This window comes from Anarhichas minor, unplaced genomic scaffold (assembly GCF_050575085.1).
Source record: "Anarhichas minor isolate MPS153535 unplaced genomic scaffold, ASM5057508v1 ptg000037l, whole genome shotgun sequence".
Taxonomy (NCBI): Eukaryota; Metazoa; Chordata; class Actinopteri; order Perciformes; family Anarhichadidae; genus Anarhichas; species Anarhichas minor.
This window is the reverse complement of record NW_027466483.1, coordinates 1175001-1190000: the sequence shown is the minus strand read 5'-3', so window position 1 is coordinate 1190000 and position 15000 is coordinate 1175001. Positions and strand designations below refer to the sequence as shown.

Genomic DNA, 15000 nt, shown 5'->3' with positions numbered 1-15000 from the left:
AATTTTGTAGAATATGGTAGCGAACGAACTCTTTCGTTAAATTTAACTCGTAGAAATCGAGTGCCGTCCGTCACCTTAGAGCCTGGCCACATTCTGCGTCTAATAGGTGACATAGGCGTTACCCCCCAGCTATCCAGTCTCAAAAAGATATCATTGTCTCTGATAGAATAGGGCAGATTGAGAAAAGAGACGATGAGCTCGTCGTTAGTGATCTCTCTAGCATGAACCCTCGTTTCCCCAATCTTAAAACCCTCCATCAGTTTTTTCTTACCCGTTATGTTGCTCATTGTGAGTTCAAACTTCTTTTGGCCGAGCACTCTGCACGCCAGTAACTCACCGCACAACCTCTGCACATGTCTGATGAGCTCGATAGCACTCATAGTCTCTCCACCCTCCATCTCCACGTTCACAGTTAGGCTCCGTGAGGACCGTTCCTCCGTTCTTGTAACAGCATCGCTGCCGTCTCCATTCTTTGTCAGTTCTCCCGTTCTTTTAACAGCGTCACTGCTGTCACCATTCTTCGTCAGTTCTTCCACACCTTTGGCACCACCACTGCCCCCGTTCTCCGTCAGTTCTACTGTACCGTTGGCAACACCACGGCCCTCTCCGCCCACCACCAAGCCGCTGGGGTTATCCGTAAGAGTTAAAGTGAGTTCATTCCAGGTCGGGTTTACCGGGTGGTCCGCCATCTTGGGAAAAAAAAAAAAGGACTAAAAGCGCCCCCCAAAAAAAAAACACGGGGGATAGCTCACAAAACACGGAAAAAAACGCTTCCCCCCGCTCAGTGAGACACTGACGGGGGTACTACTGACACAATCAGCTGAGCAAAACCAAAAAATAAACCTTCTCTTAGGGCATGTAAAACAAACAAAAGGAGAGAGAGATAAGAGGAGAAAACAAAGCACAGCCGTGTGCTTCCTCCAAGGAGGAAGTAGCTCTAACCCACAATGCACTCTGGTCTGAAACAGGACAGAGAGGTATGGCCGTAAGCAAGTTTGTCTCCAACAAATAGTTCTTTAAAACCTACAACAGTAGGTCAATTTTAAAACGTTAACGAACCTAAACCAGTTCATTAATTAACATTCCAAAAATAAGAAAATATTGATATATTGATTGATTCTCTCTTCCCTTTTTACCGTTACCCACATCTTTGTATGCATCTCTTCTTCAATCTTGACTTTTTCTCATATTTCTCAAGTGAAAAAGCAGCAGTGTCCTCTGCCTTTTGGAGAGAGAAGTGAAAAAACTTACAGCACCCGGTATTCCCAGGCGGTCTCCCATCCAAGTACTAACCAGGCCCGACTCTGCTTAGCTTCCGAGATCGGACGAGATCTGGCGCGAATTTTTTTTTTGTTATCTTTTATTATCAAAAATGTCACAAGTTAATTTTTACAATTTTCTTTGTATCAATAATATATATATATATATATATTTACAATAAACAGGAAGTAATATCAAAATATATCCTCAGCTAGATTAGCCACTTCACGAGCATACATCAAGCAACAAAAACCCATATTAAGCAAAACAGGCAAAACGAGGCAAAATAAAACAACCCGCAAGAGAAACCAGCCAAGCAGCCCAAAGGCAAAAAAAAACCTTATCCATGAGACTAACCCTAAAAAGAAATTATTACAACCCCAAAACTCCACCTCAGACATAGACATAAAGGCCAAACAAATAAATAAGCAACCAAATATACAAACAAAATACACAAACGAAAAAAAAAACAACCTAAAAGAGATAACCTGCTCTTTGATAGCGGCTCAAGCAAAACTATCTTAGGCCTCCTATTAGGATAACTCAGAACAGGAAGCAGAGCCTCCCATCCTCCTCGACCTTACACAGGGACGTTCTGTTTAAAAACATTTCAGAGAACCACTCTTCTCTACAGACATGCAGCAGTCCCAGGTGAGCTCTTAAAAGATTCTTAAATAGTGCTTTTGCATTTACTTGCTTTTGCTCAAACACAGCATAATTTCTCCTTAGGACTACTGCATGCCTGGCAAGAGCAAGAAGTGTGTTCATCTGAACCACCGTCCCCCCTTTACCCTGCTTGGGTAGGCCGAAAAGCCAAACCCAGTCCCACTCACTCAGTTCTTGCACCTTAGCACCACAATACGTACCCAAAAGCTGGCGCACATAATTCCGTATATCAGTTAGAGCGGAGCATTTAAAAATGAGATGGTCAAAATCCTCATCCTCTACCCCACAGACCGCACATGACCTTTGGAACTTGAGTTTGTGGAGCTGATGCAGGACGATACTGGTATAGTACCTCCTGTGCCTAAGCTTAAAGTCAGTATCAAAAACTGCATGAGGAATGGAAGGAACAAGCAGGTTACTCCAAATTGATTTTATGTCTTTGTTAGGGAACAAAGCAGCCCAGTGTGGCTCTGACGCAGGTTTTTTAGTAAGCTTCTGAATTAGAGTATCATAGATCACTTTAGTTTTTATTTGCGTGACTGGCACATTCCTCTCACCCTGACACAGGAAGAAGCTCACAGCATCACCCTGCACTTGATTACTACATTGCTTCAGAGCCCTCCAATTCTCGTCCACACAGTCATTTACACTCATCCCCAGTTCAGTAATTTGCTTTCCCTTAAAAGGCCCTCCCGCCCTTCTCAGTGCTATCAATGTTTTGGTTTTATCGAAAGTTAAACCCCACCTCCCCCCACAGACTCCCCCCAGCGTAGACAAACCCGCCTCGCGGAGAGCCTTGGAAATGAGGGGCCTGCCCTTATGGGAGAAGAAAGGCGAGTTGAGGAAAGGTAATTTCATCACTTGCTCTTTAAATTCAAAGTCAGGTCTGAGGTGGGGCAGAAACTTGTCCCAAGCCTCCAGCACCTCGCGATAGAACCCCGGCAACCCCCCTGTAACATTTCTGGGAGAGAAAGCGTACAAATTGTAACTGCTCCTCTCACCATACTCTGCCAGGAAGCCCGCCAAGGTATCTTTCCAAGGATGCAGCCTCGAGTGATCCAGAAAACGCCCTATTAATTTGACCCTAAGTGCATCTCTTTTGGCACTAATGTCAATCAGATCTAAACCCCCCTCCCTTTTTTTAGCTATTAATGTCCTGCGAGCAATCATATTTCCCCTCCCCTTCCACAAAAACGAGGAGATCACACTGTTCAGTGAATTTAGCGCCCAATCCGGCAGCTCACAGGACCCGAGAATATGGTTAATTTTGGACAAAACTAGAGCATTAGATACAATTACCTTTCCTCTGATATTCAGCCCTCGCGCTTTCCACAGATTACATATGTTTTGAGTTTTTTTAATCATTTCCTTCCAGTTTCTATCCCTAGCTTTAGCCCCATCTTTCCCTACATAGACTCCTAAGATTTTCCTCTCCTCGTCAGTTACTTTAAAACCCCATTTGTTTGTGTCAAACCCTGCCTCCTTGAAAACCATTATTTCTGATTTAGAATTGTTTACTTTTGCCCCAGAGGCCATCTCATAGTCATTTATATGCACCATGACCCTCTCTATATGTGTACTGTTATTTAAAAAGATATTTATATCATCCGCGTATTGAATAACTTTGACCATATTCCCTCTCTCGGTTTTAATCCCAGCTATTTCATTGTCATTAATTATGCTTAAAGCCAACGGCTCCGCCACAAGGCTGTATAGCATGGCAGACAGGGGGCAACCCTGCCTAATGGACCTCTGCAGCTCCACAGGATCAGTCAAGAAACCGTTGACCTTAACGCGGCTTCTAGCCTTTTTATATAATAATTTCACCCAATTTATGTATTTTTCACCAAACCCATATTTATTTAATACCTCCCACATAAACTCATGTTCCACCCTGTCAAATGCTTTCTCTAAGTCTATCCCTAATAAACACCCCCCCTCTCTATTCATACTATCTACTAGGTTTTTTATTGCAATTATATTATCACTTATATCCCTATCCGGAATGCTATAGGTCTGAGTGTCAATGACAATAGTTTTAATTACCTCTCTCATCCTATTAGCCAACACCTTTGCTATGATTTTGTAATCTGTATTTAACAGGCTTATGGGTCTGTAATATTCCAGCCTATCTTTTGTACCTTTCTGCTTGTATATTAATGTGATAATCCCTTCCGATATCTTGTCAGGCATGATATTTTGCCTCGCCATCTCATCAAAAACATGTAACAAAATGGGAGAGAGTAAAACAGAAAACTCGTTATACACCTCGGCAGTAAGGCCATCAGAACCTGGGCTCTTATTGTGTTTAAGGCTTTTTATGACTGCCTCTATCTCCTGCCTAGAGATAGGCAAGTCACAATAATTTTTATCATTTTCACTTATTTGGGTTCCTATCTGATTCGTCATTTTTACTATGTGCTCCTTTAGAGGCCCTTGCCCTTTATACAGCTCACTATAGTAGTCTTTTACTATTTTTAAAAGGTCCTCGCTTTCAGTGCATACTAGGTCCTCACTGCTCACCAGTTGATTTATATATTGCTTCTCTTGTTTTATCCTCTCCAGCCCCAGAAAAAAACCCGTGCTTTTTTCCCCTTCAAGCAGGAACTGCGACCTACTCCTGACCGCGGCGCCCTTGCAACGTTTGGTCTCAATATCCGTCAGTTTATTCCTATATAATTCATAGTTTTCACTATTATAATTTGTATCTAGCTCCATCTTCTCTAATTCCTTGTTTAATAAATCATTTAACATGCTCTCCTCTCTTTTCTCTTCCCATTTTTTATTCTTACTATAACTAATGCTTATTTTCTTTATTCTTAATTTAATTTCCTCCCAGTATTCTATTTTATTATCTACATATGGCATGTCATATGCACTTTGGGTTAGTAATTTCTTTACTTTATTCTTATACGCTGTGTCCTCCAACAAACTGTTATTATAGCACCATGTGCCCTTGCCTTTTTTAGCCGTGCTGTCACCAAATTTTAAATCCACGTACGCGTGATCGCTCCATGCATTAAACACATACTTCATGTCAGTAACCCGTTTAACTAGACCCGAAGCCACCAGGCCCAGGTCTATTCGGGTTTGTTTTAACTTGCCCAGGACAACCTGTCTTCTAGAATAACCCCTTGTCCTAGGGTTAATTACCCTCCATACATCCATTAAGTTTTTTTCTATCATGATATCTTTAAGTGCAGTTCTACTCGTGTCACACCTAAATTTATCATTATAATTGTCACTACTACTAAGCGTGATATTATAGTCCCCTAGAATAATAGTATTATTATTTATCCACTTGTTCAGACTTCCGAAGAAGTTTCTGCGTTCCTCCTCAATACTGGGCGCATGTATATTAATCAGTCTAATTATATCACTATTTATTAATATATCCACTATCACACACTTGCCATTGCTAGCTCTATATACACATTTACTACTAGTACTAAGTTTTCTGCTAATTAGTACTGCGACCCCTCGTGCTCGCCCAATACCCTCCTGGGAGTAAATCACCCCTTTCCACAGTTTTTGAGCATGGCTGACAGCCTTTAGGTCCCACCCAGTTTCTTGAAGACAAATTATGTCCACATGTTTGTTCCTATCAAACACTGCTCTCATTTTACCTGGGTCTTTTAAGCCATTGGCATTAAAAGAAAGAAAAGACTGAGAGTCAAAGGCCATGAGGGCTGTCAGTAAAGGCACATAAAGCATAGCAAAACAAAACATGGTGTTATTTTTTCAGTGCTTTATTCCGATTATCAGACCCTTTTATAATCTCTCCATCCCTTTTCCTCACCCTTTGGCCCTTCTCGATGTCCATGTCTGAGTCCGAGGGGTCACTTAATAGCAGCGGGGAGCCGCAGTTCCCAATGTCTTGAGGAACAAAGCTGTCCAGGGAAGACCCCATCGCCGCCTTTTCCTCAGCCCTCTTTCGCAGCTCTACCTCTGCGTCTTCCAATAGCACCGCCTTCGGTTTCCTCGCAACCAGTCTCCCCACTCGGGCCTTGCCCGGCTTGGTCTGGACTTGCTCCTTCAGCCTGGCACTGGCTCGTGCCTCTCCCACCTTTAGCTCTGGCTGGCTGGGCACCAGCCTTGGCCCACTCAGATCAATCTGGCTGGACGCCGTCTCCGGCACCTCCACTATTTCAGTTCTCCTCCCTGCATCGGTCGTCCTCCGTGGCTTCACCACCACGCCTGCTGCTGTCACTGGCTCCACCCCTGCACCTGCCCTTGTCACTGGCTCCACAACTGCACCTGCCTCTTTCGCTGGCGCCGTAGCTGCACCTGGCGCTGTCACTGGCTCCACTGCTGCACCTGCCCTTGTCACTGGCTCCACAGCTGCACCTGCTTTCACCGCTGTAGTCTCTGCCATACAGGCTGCAGGCTTCGGCCTCATTACAGCCGTAGTCATCGCCGTTCTCTCTTTGTTCAGCTCGCTCACACAGGTCCCCGCAGCAGCCTCATCATCCTCTTCCTCCTCCATCTCCTCCTCCTCCTCCTCCTCCTCGTCCACGTCCTCCTCCACGGTGCCAGTGCTCGACGTACCGTCGTCGCTCTGCACCTCCTCCTCCTCCTGCTCCTCCTCCACCTCCTCCGCAGTCCCCACCATCTCCTCTTCTGTCACCTCCACATGGCACACACAGCTGTCCGGTGCCCGCTTACATCCCTTGCATTTGTTAGTCTTTCGTGTGGAACACTCCCTAGAAAAATGCCCTTGCTCTCCGCAGGTGTAGCATGTGAACTCAGGGCATTCTCTTTGAACATGCCCAGGCTGCATGCAGAGCCTACATATTTTGGTCTGCCTGTCATGAATTACCCGGAAATACTCCGAGCCCAGCACCGTGTTAAATTTTGTAGAATATGGTAGCGAACGGACTCTTTCGTTGAATTTAACTCGTAGAAATCGAGTGCCGTCCGTCACCTTAGAGCCTGGCCACATTCTGCGTCTAATAGGTGACATAGGCGTTACCCCCCAGCTATCCAGTCTCAAAAAGATATCATTGTCTCTGATATAATAGGGCAGATTGAGAAAAGAGACGATGAGCTCGTCGTTAGTGATCTCTCTAGCATGAACCCTTGTTTCCCCAATCTTAAAACCCTCCATCAGTTTTTTCTTACCCGTTATGTTGCTCATTGTGAGTTCAAACTTCTTTTGGCCGAGCACTCTGCACGCCAGTAACGCACCGCACAACCTCTGCACATGACTGATGAGCTCGATAGCACTCATAGTCTCTCCGCCTTCCATCTCCACGTTCACAGTTAGGCTCCGTGAGGCCCGTTCCTCCGTTCTTGTAACAGCATCGCTGCCGTCTCCATTCTTCGTCAGTTCTCCCGTTCTTTTAACAGCATCACTGCTGTCACCATTCTTCGTCAGTTCTTCCACACCTTTGGCACCACCACTGCCCCCGTTCTCCGTCAGTTCTACTGTACCGTTGTCAACACCACGGCCCTCTCCGCCCACCACCAAACCGCTGGGGTTATCCGTAAGAGTTAATGTGAGTTCATTCCAGGTCGGGTTTACCGGGTGGTCCGCCATTTTGGGGGAAAAAAAAAAGGACTAAAAACGCCCCTCAAAAAAAACACGGGGGATAGCTCACAAAACACGGAAAAAAACGCTTCCCCCCGCTCAGTGAGACACTGACGGGGGTACTACTGACAAAATCAGCTGAGCAAAACCAAAAAAAACCTTCTCTTAGGACATGTAAAACAAACGAAAGGAGAGAGAGATAAGAGGAGAAAAACAAAGCACAGCCGTGTGCTTCCTCCAAGGAGGAAGTAGCTCTAACCCACAATGCACTCTGGTCTGAAACAGGACAGAGAGGTGTGGCCGTAAGCAAGTTTGTCTCCAACAAATAGTTCTTTAAAACCTACAACAGTAGGTCAATTTTAAAACGTTAACGAACCTAAACCAGTTCATTAATTAACATTCCAAAAATAAGAAAATACTGATATATTGATTGATTCTCTTTTCCCTTTTTACCGTGACCCACATCTTTGTATGCATCTCTTCTTCAATCTTGCCTTTTTCTCATATTTCTCAAGTGAAAAAGCAGCAGTGTCCTCTGCCTTTTGGAGAGAGAAGTGAAAAAACTTACAGCACCCGGTATTCCCAGGCGGTCTCCCATCCAAGTACTAACCAGGCCCGACTCTGCTTAGCTTCCGAGATCGGACGAGATCTGGCGCGAACAGAGAGGTATGGCCGTAAGCAAGTTTGTCTCCAACAAATAGTTCTTTAAAACCTACAACAGTAGGTCAATTTTAAAACGTTAACGAACCTAAACCAGTTCATTAATTAACATTCCAAAAATAAGAAAATATTGATATATTGATTGATTCTCTTTTCCCTTTTTACCGTAAACCACCTCTTCAATCTTGCCTTTTTCTCATATTTCTCAAGTGAAAAAGCAGCAGTGTCCTCTGCCTTTTGGAGAGAGAAGTGAAAAAACTTACAGCACCCGGTATTCCCAGGCGGTCTCCCATCCAAGTACTAACCAGGCCCGACTCTGCTTAGCTTCCGAGATCGGACGAGATCGGGCGCGAACAGAGAGGTATGGCCGTAAGCAAGTTTGTCTCCAACACATAGTTCTTTAAAACCTACAACAGTAGGTCAATTTTACAACGTAAACGAACCTAAACCAGTTCATTAATTAACATTCCAAAAATAAGAAAATACTGATATATTGATTGATTCTCTTTTCCCTTTTTACCGTGACCCACATCTTTGTATGCATCTCTTCTTCAATCTTGCCTTTTTCTCATATTTCTCAAGTGAAAAAGCAGCAGTGTCCTCTGCCTTTTGGAGAGAGAAGTGAAAAAACTTACAGCACCCGGTATTCCCAGGCGGTCTCCCATCCAAGTACTAACCAGGCCCGACTCTGCTTAGCTTCCGAGATCGGACGAGATCGGGCGCGAATTTTTTTTTTGTTATCTTTTATTATCAAAAATGTCACAAGTTAATTTTTACAATTTTCTTTGTATCAATAATATATATATATATATATATTTACAATAAACAGGAAGTAATATCAAAATATATCCTCAGCTAGATTAGCCACTTCACGAGCATACATCAAGCAACAAAAACCCATATTAAGCAAAACAGGCAAAACGAGGCAAAATAAAACAACCCGCAAGAGAAACCAGCCAAGCAGCCCAAAGGCAAAAAAAAACCTTATCCATGAGACTAACCCTAAAAAGAAATTATTACAACCCCAAAACTCCACCTCAGACATAGACATAAAGGCCAAACAAATAAATAAGCAACCAAATATACAAACAAAATACACAAACGAAAAAAAAAACAACCTAAAAGAGATAACCTGCTCTTTGATAGCGGCTCAAGCAAAACTATCTTAGGCCTCCTATTAGGATAACTCAGAACAGGAAGCAGAGCCTCCCATCCTCCTCGACCTTACACAGGGACGTTCTGTTTAAAAACATTTCAGAGAACCACTCTTCTCTACAGACATGCAGCAGTCCCAGGTGAGCTCTTAAAAGATTCTTAAATAGTGCTTTTGCATTTACTTGCTTTTGCTCAAACACAGCATAATTTCTCCTTAGGACTACTGCATGCCTGGCAAGAGCAAGAAGTGTGTTCATCTGAACCACCGTCCCCCCTTTACCCTGCTTGGGTAGGCCGAAAAGCCAAACCCAGTCCCACTCACTCAGTTCTTGCACCTTAGCACCACAATACGTACCCAAAAGCTGGCGCACATAATTCCGTATATCAGTTAGAGCGGAGCATTTAAAAATGAGATGGTCAAAATCCTCATCCTCTACCCCACAGACCGCACATGACCTTTGGAACTTGAGTTTGTGGAGCTGATGCAGGACGATACTGGTATAGTACCTCCTGTGCCTAAGCTTAAAGTCAGTATCAAAAACTGCATGAGGAATGGAAGGAACAAGCAGGTTACTCCAAATTGATTTTATGTCTTTGTTAGGGAACAAAGCAGCCCAGTGTGGCTCTGACGCAGGTTTTTTAGTAAGCTTCTGAATTAGAGTATCATAGATCACTTTAGTTTTTATTTGCGTGACTGGCACATTCCTCTCACCCTGACACAGGAAGAAGCTCACAGCATCACCCTGCACTTGATTACTACATTGCTTCAGAGCCCTCCAATTCTCGTCCACACAGTCATTTACACTCATCCCCAGTTCAGTAATTTGCTTTCCCTTAAAAGGCCCTCCCGCCCTTCTCAGTGCTATCAATGTTTTGGTTTTATCGAAAGTTAAACCCCACCTCCCCCCACAGACTCCCCCCAGCGTAGACAAACCCGCCTCGCGGAGAGCCTTGGAAATGAGGGGCCTGCCCTTATGGGAGAAGAAAGGCGAGTTGAGGAAAGGTAATTTCATCACTTGCTCTTTAAATTCAAAGTCAGGTCTGAGGTGGGGCAGAAACTTGTCCCAAGCCTCCAGCACCTCGCGATAGAACCCCGGCAACCCCCCTGTAACATTTCTGGGAGAGAAAGCGTACAAATTGTAACTGCTCCTCTCACCATACTCTGCCAGGAAGCCCGCCAAGGTATCTTTCCAAGGATGCAGCCTCGAGTGATCCAGAAAACGCCCTATTAATTTGACCCTAAGTGCATCTCTTTTGGCACTAATGTCAATCAGATCTAAACCCCCCTCCCTTTTTTTAGCTATTAATGTCCTGCGAGCAATCATATTTCCCCTCCCCTTCCACAAAAACGAGGAGATCACACTGTTCAGTGAATTTAGCGCCCAATCCGGCAGCTCACAGGACCCGAGAATATGGTTAATTTTGGACAAAACTAGAGCATTAGATACAATTACCTTTCCTCTGATATTCAGCCCTCGCGCTTTCCACAGATTACATATGTTTTGAGTTTTTTTAATCATTTCCTTCCAGTTTCTATCCCTAGCTTTAGCCCCATCTTTCCCTACATAGACTCCTAAGATTTTCCTCTCCTCGTCAGTTACTTTAAAACCCCATTTGTTTGTGTCAAACCCTGCCTCCTTGAAAACCATTATTTCTGATTTAGAATTGTTTACTTTTGCCCCAGAGGCCATCTCATAGTCATTTATATGCACCATGACCCTCTCTATATGTGTACTGTTATTTAAAAAGATATTTATATCATCCGCGTATTGAATAACTTTGACCATATTCCCTCTCTCGGTTTTAATCCCAGCTATTTCATTGTCATTAATTATGCTTAAAGCCAACGGCTCCGCCACAAGGCTGTATAGCATGGCAGACAGGGGGCAACCCTGCCTAATGGACCTCTGCAGCTCCACAGGATCAGTCAAGAAACCGTTGACCTTAACGCGGCTTCTAGCCTTTTTATATAATAATTTCACCCAATTTATGTATTTTTCACCAAACCCATATTTATTTAATACCTCCCACATAAACTCATGTTCCACCCTGTCAAATGCTTTCTCTAAGTCTATCCCTAATAAACACCCCCCCTCTCTATTCATACTATCTACTAGGTTTTTTATTGCAATTATATTATCACTTATATCCCTATCCGGAATGCTATAGGTCTGAGTGTCAATGACAATAGTTTTAATTACCTCTCTCATCCTATTAGCCAACACCTTTGCTATGATTTTGTAATCTGTATTTAACAGGCTTATGGGTCTGTAATATTCCAGCCTATCTTTTGTACCTTTCTGCTTGTATATTAATGTGATAATCCCTTCCGATATCTTGTCAGGCATGATATTTTGCCTCGCCATCTCATCAAAAACATGTAACAAAATGGGAGAGAGTAAAACAGAAAACTCGTTATACACCTCGGCAGTAAGGCCATCAGAACCTGGGCTCTTATTGTGTTTAAGGCTTTTTATGACTGCCTCTATCTCCTGCCTAGAGATAGGCAAGTCACAATAATTTTTATCATTTTCACTTATTTGGGTTCCTATCTGATTCGTCATTTTTACTATGTGCTCCTTTAGAGGCCCTTGCCCTTTATACAGCTCACTATAGTAGTCTTTTACTATTTTTAAAAGGTCCTTGCTTTCAGTGCATACTAGGTCCTCGCTGCTCACCAGTTGATTTATATATTGCTTCTCTTGTTTTATCCTCTCCAGCCCCAGAAAAAAACCCGTGCTTTTTTCCCCTTCAAGCAGGAACTGCGACCTACTCCTGACCGCGGCGCCCTTGCAACGTTTGGTCTCAATATCCGTCAGTTTATTCCTATATAATTCATAGTTTTCACTATTATAATTTGTATCTAGCTCCATCTTCTCTAATTCCTTGTTTAATAAATCATTTAACATGCTCTCCTCTCTTTTCTCTTCCCATTTTTTATTCTTACTATAACTAATGCTTATTTTCTTTATTCTTAATTTAATTTCCTCCCAGTATTCTATTTTATTATCTACATATGGCATGTCATATGCACTTTGGGTTAGTAATTTCTTTACTTTATTCTTATACGCTGTGTCCTCCAACAAACTGTTATTATAGCACCATGTGCCCTTGCCTTTTTTAGCCGTGCTGTCACCAAATTTTAAATCCACGTACGCGTGATCGCTCCATGCATTAAACACATACTTCATGTCAGTAACCCGTTTAACTAGACCCGAAGCCACCAGGCCCAGGTCTATTCGGGTTTGTTTTAACTTGCCCAGGACAACCTGTCTTCTAGAATAACCCCTTGTCCTAGGGTTAATTACCCTCCATACATCCATTAAGTTTTTTTCTATCATGATATCTTTAAGTGCAGTTCTACTCGTGTCACACCTAAATTTATCATTATAATTGTCACTACTACTAAGCGTGATATTATAGTCCCCTAGAATAATAGTATTATTATTTATCCACTTGTTCAGACTTCCGAAGAAGTTTCTGCGTTCCTCCTCAATACTGGGCGCATGTATATTAATCAGTCTAATTATATCACTATTTATTAATATATCCACTATCACACACTTGCCATTGCTAGCTCTATATACACATTTACTACTAGTACTAAGTTTTCTGCTAATTAGTACTGCGACCCCTCGTGCTCGCCCAATACCCTCCTGGGAGTAAATCACCCCTTTCCACAGTTTTTGAGCATGGCTGACAGCCTTTAGGTCCCACCCAGTTTCTTGAAGACAAATTATGTCCACATGTTTGTTCCTATCAAACACTGCTCTCATTTTACCTGGGTCTTTTAAGCCATTGGCATTAAAAGAAAGAAAAGACTGAGAGTCAAAGGCCATGAGGGCTGTCAGTAAAGGCACATAAAGCATAGCAAAACAAAACATGGTGTTATTTTTTCAGTGCTTTATTCCGATTATCAGACCCTTTTATAATCTCTCCATCCCTTTTCCTCACCCTTTGGCCCTTCTCGATGTCCATGTCTGAGTCCGAGGGGTCACTTAATAGCAGCGGGGAGCCGCAGTTCCCAATGTCTTGAGGAACAAAGCTGTCCAGGGAAGACCCCATCGCCGCCTTTTCCTCAGCCCTCTTTCGCAGCTCTACCTCTGCGTCTTCCAATAGCACCGCCTTCGGTTTCCTCGCAACCAGTCTCCCCACTCGGGCCTTGCCCGGCTTGGTCTGGACTTGCTCCTTCAGCCTGGCACTGGCTCGTGCCTCTCCCACCTTTAGCTCTGGCTGGCTGGGCACCAGCCTTGGCCCACTCAGATCAATCTGGCTGGACGCCGTCTCCGGCACCTCCACTATTTCAGTTCTCCTCCCTGCATCGGTCGTCCTCCGTGGCTTCACCACCACGCCTGCTGCTGTCACTGGCTCCACCCCTGCACCTGCCCTTGTCACTGGCTCCACAACTGCACCTGCCTCTTTCGCTGGCGCCGTAGCTGCACCTGGCTCTGTCACTGGCTCCACTGCTGCACCTGCCCTTGTCACTGGCTCCACAGCTGCACCTGCTTTCACCGCTGTAGTCTCTGCCATACAGGCTGCAGGCTTCGGCCTCATTACAGCCGTAGTCATCGCCGTTCTCTCTTTGTTCAGCTCGCTCACACAGGTCCCCGCAGCAGCCTCATCATCCTCTTCCTCCTCCATCTCCTCCTCCTCCTCCTCCTCCTCGTCCACGTCCTCCTCCACGGTGCCAGTGCTCGACGTACCGTCGTCGCTCTGCACCTCCTCCTCCTCCTGCTCCTCCTCCACCTCCTCCGCAGTCCCCACCATCTCCTCTTCTGTCACCTCCACATGGCACACACAGCTGTCCGGTGCCCGCTTACATCCCTTGCATTTGTTAGTCTTTCGTGTGGAACACTCCCTAGAAAAATGCCCTTGCTCTCCGCAGGTGTAGCATGTGAACTCAGGGCATTCTCTTTGAACATGCCCAGGCTGCATGCAGAGCCTACATATTTTGGTCTGCCTGTCATGAATTACCCGGAAATACTCCGAGCCCAGCACCGTGTTAAATTTTGTAGAATATGGTAGCGAACGGACTCTTTCGTTGAATTTAACTCGTAGAAATCGAGTGCCGTCCGTCACCTTAGAGCCTGGCCACATTCTGCGTCTAATAGGTGACATAGGCGTTACCCCCCAGCTATCCAGTCTCAAAAAGATATCATTGTCTCTGATATAATAGGGCAGATTGAGAAAAGAGACGATGAGCTCGTCGTTAGTGATCTCTCTAGCATGAACCCTTGTTTCCCCAATCTTAAAACCCTCCATCAGTTTTTTCTTACCCGTTATGTTGCTCATTGTGAGTTCAAACTTCTTTTGGCCGAGCACTCTGCACGCCAGTAACGCACCGCACAACCTCTGCACATGACTGATGAGCTCGATAGCACTCATAGTCTCTCCGCCTTCCATCTCCACGTTCACAGTTAGGCTCCGTGAGGCCCGTTCCTCCGTTCTTGTAACAGCATCGCTGCCGTCTCCATTCTTCGTCAGTTCTCCCGTTCTTTTAACAGCATCACTGCTGTCACCATTCTTCGTCAGTTCTTCCACACCTTTGGCACCACCACTGCCCCCGTTCTCCGTCAGTTCTACTGTACCGTTGTCAACACCACGGCCCTCTCCGCCCACCACCAAACCGCTGGGGTTATCCGTAAGAGTTAATGTGAGTTCATTCCAGGTCGGGTTTACCGGGTGGTCCGCCATTTTGGGGGAAAAAAAAAAGGACTAAAAACGCCCCT

General features: G+C 44.5%; 2 non-coding genes across 2 annotated transcripts; both read right to left on the bottom strand.

Moving 5' to 3' along the window:
• Positions 1-8017: 8017 nt before the first annotated feature.
• On the bottom strand, positions 8018-8136 carry LOC142966685 (5S ribosomal RNA). The gene has a single exon (XR_012958166.1). It is a non-coding gene; the product is annotated as a 5S ribosomal RNA (ribosomal RNA).
• Positions 8137-8372: 236 nt separating this feature from the next.
• LOC142967577 (5S ribosomal RNA) lies at positions 8373-8491 on the bottom strand. The gene has a single exon (XR_012958844.1). It is a non-coding gene; the product is annotated as a 5S ribosomal RNA (ribosomal RNA).
• Positions 8492-15000: the final 6509 nt, after the last annotated feature.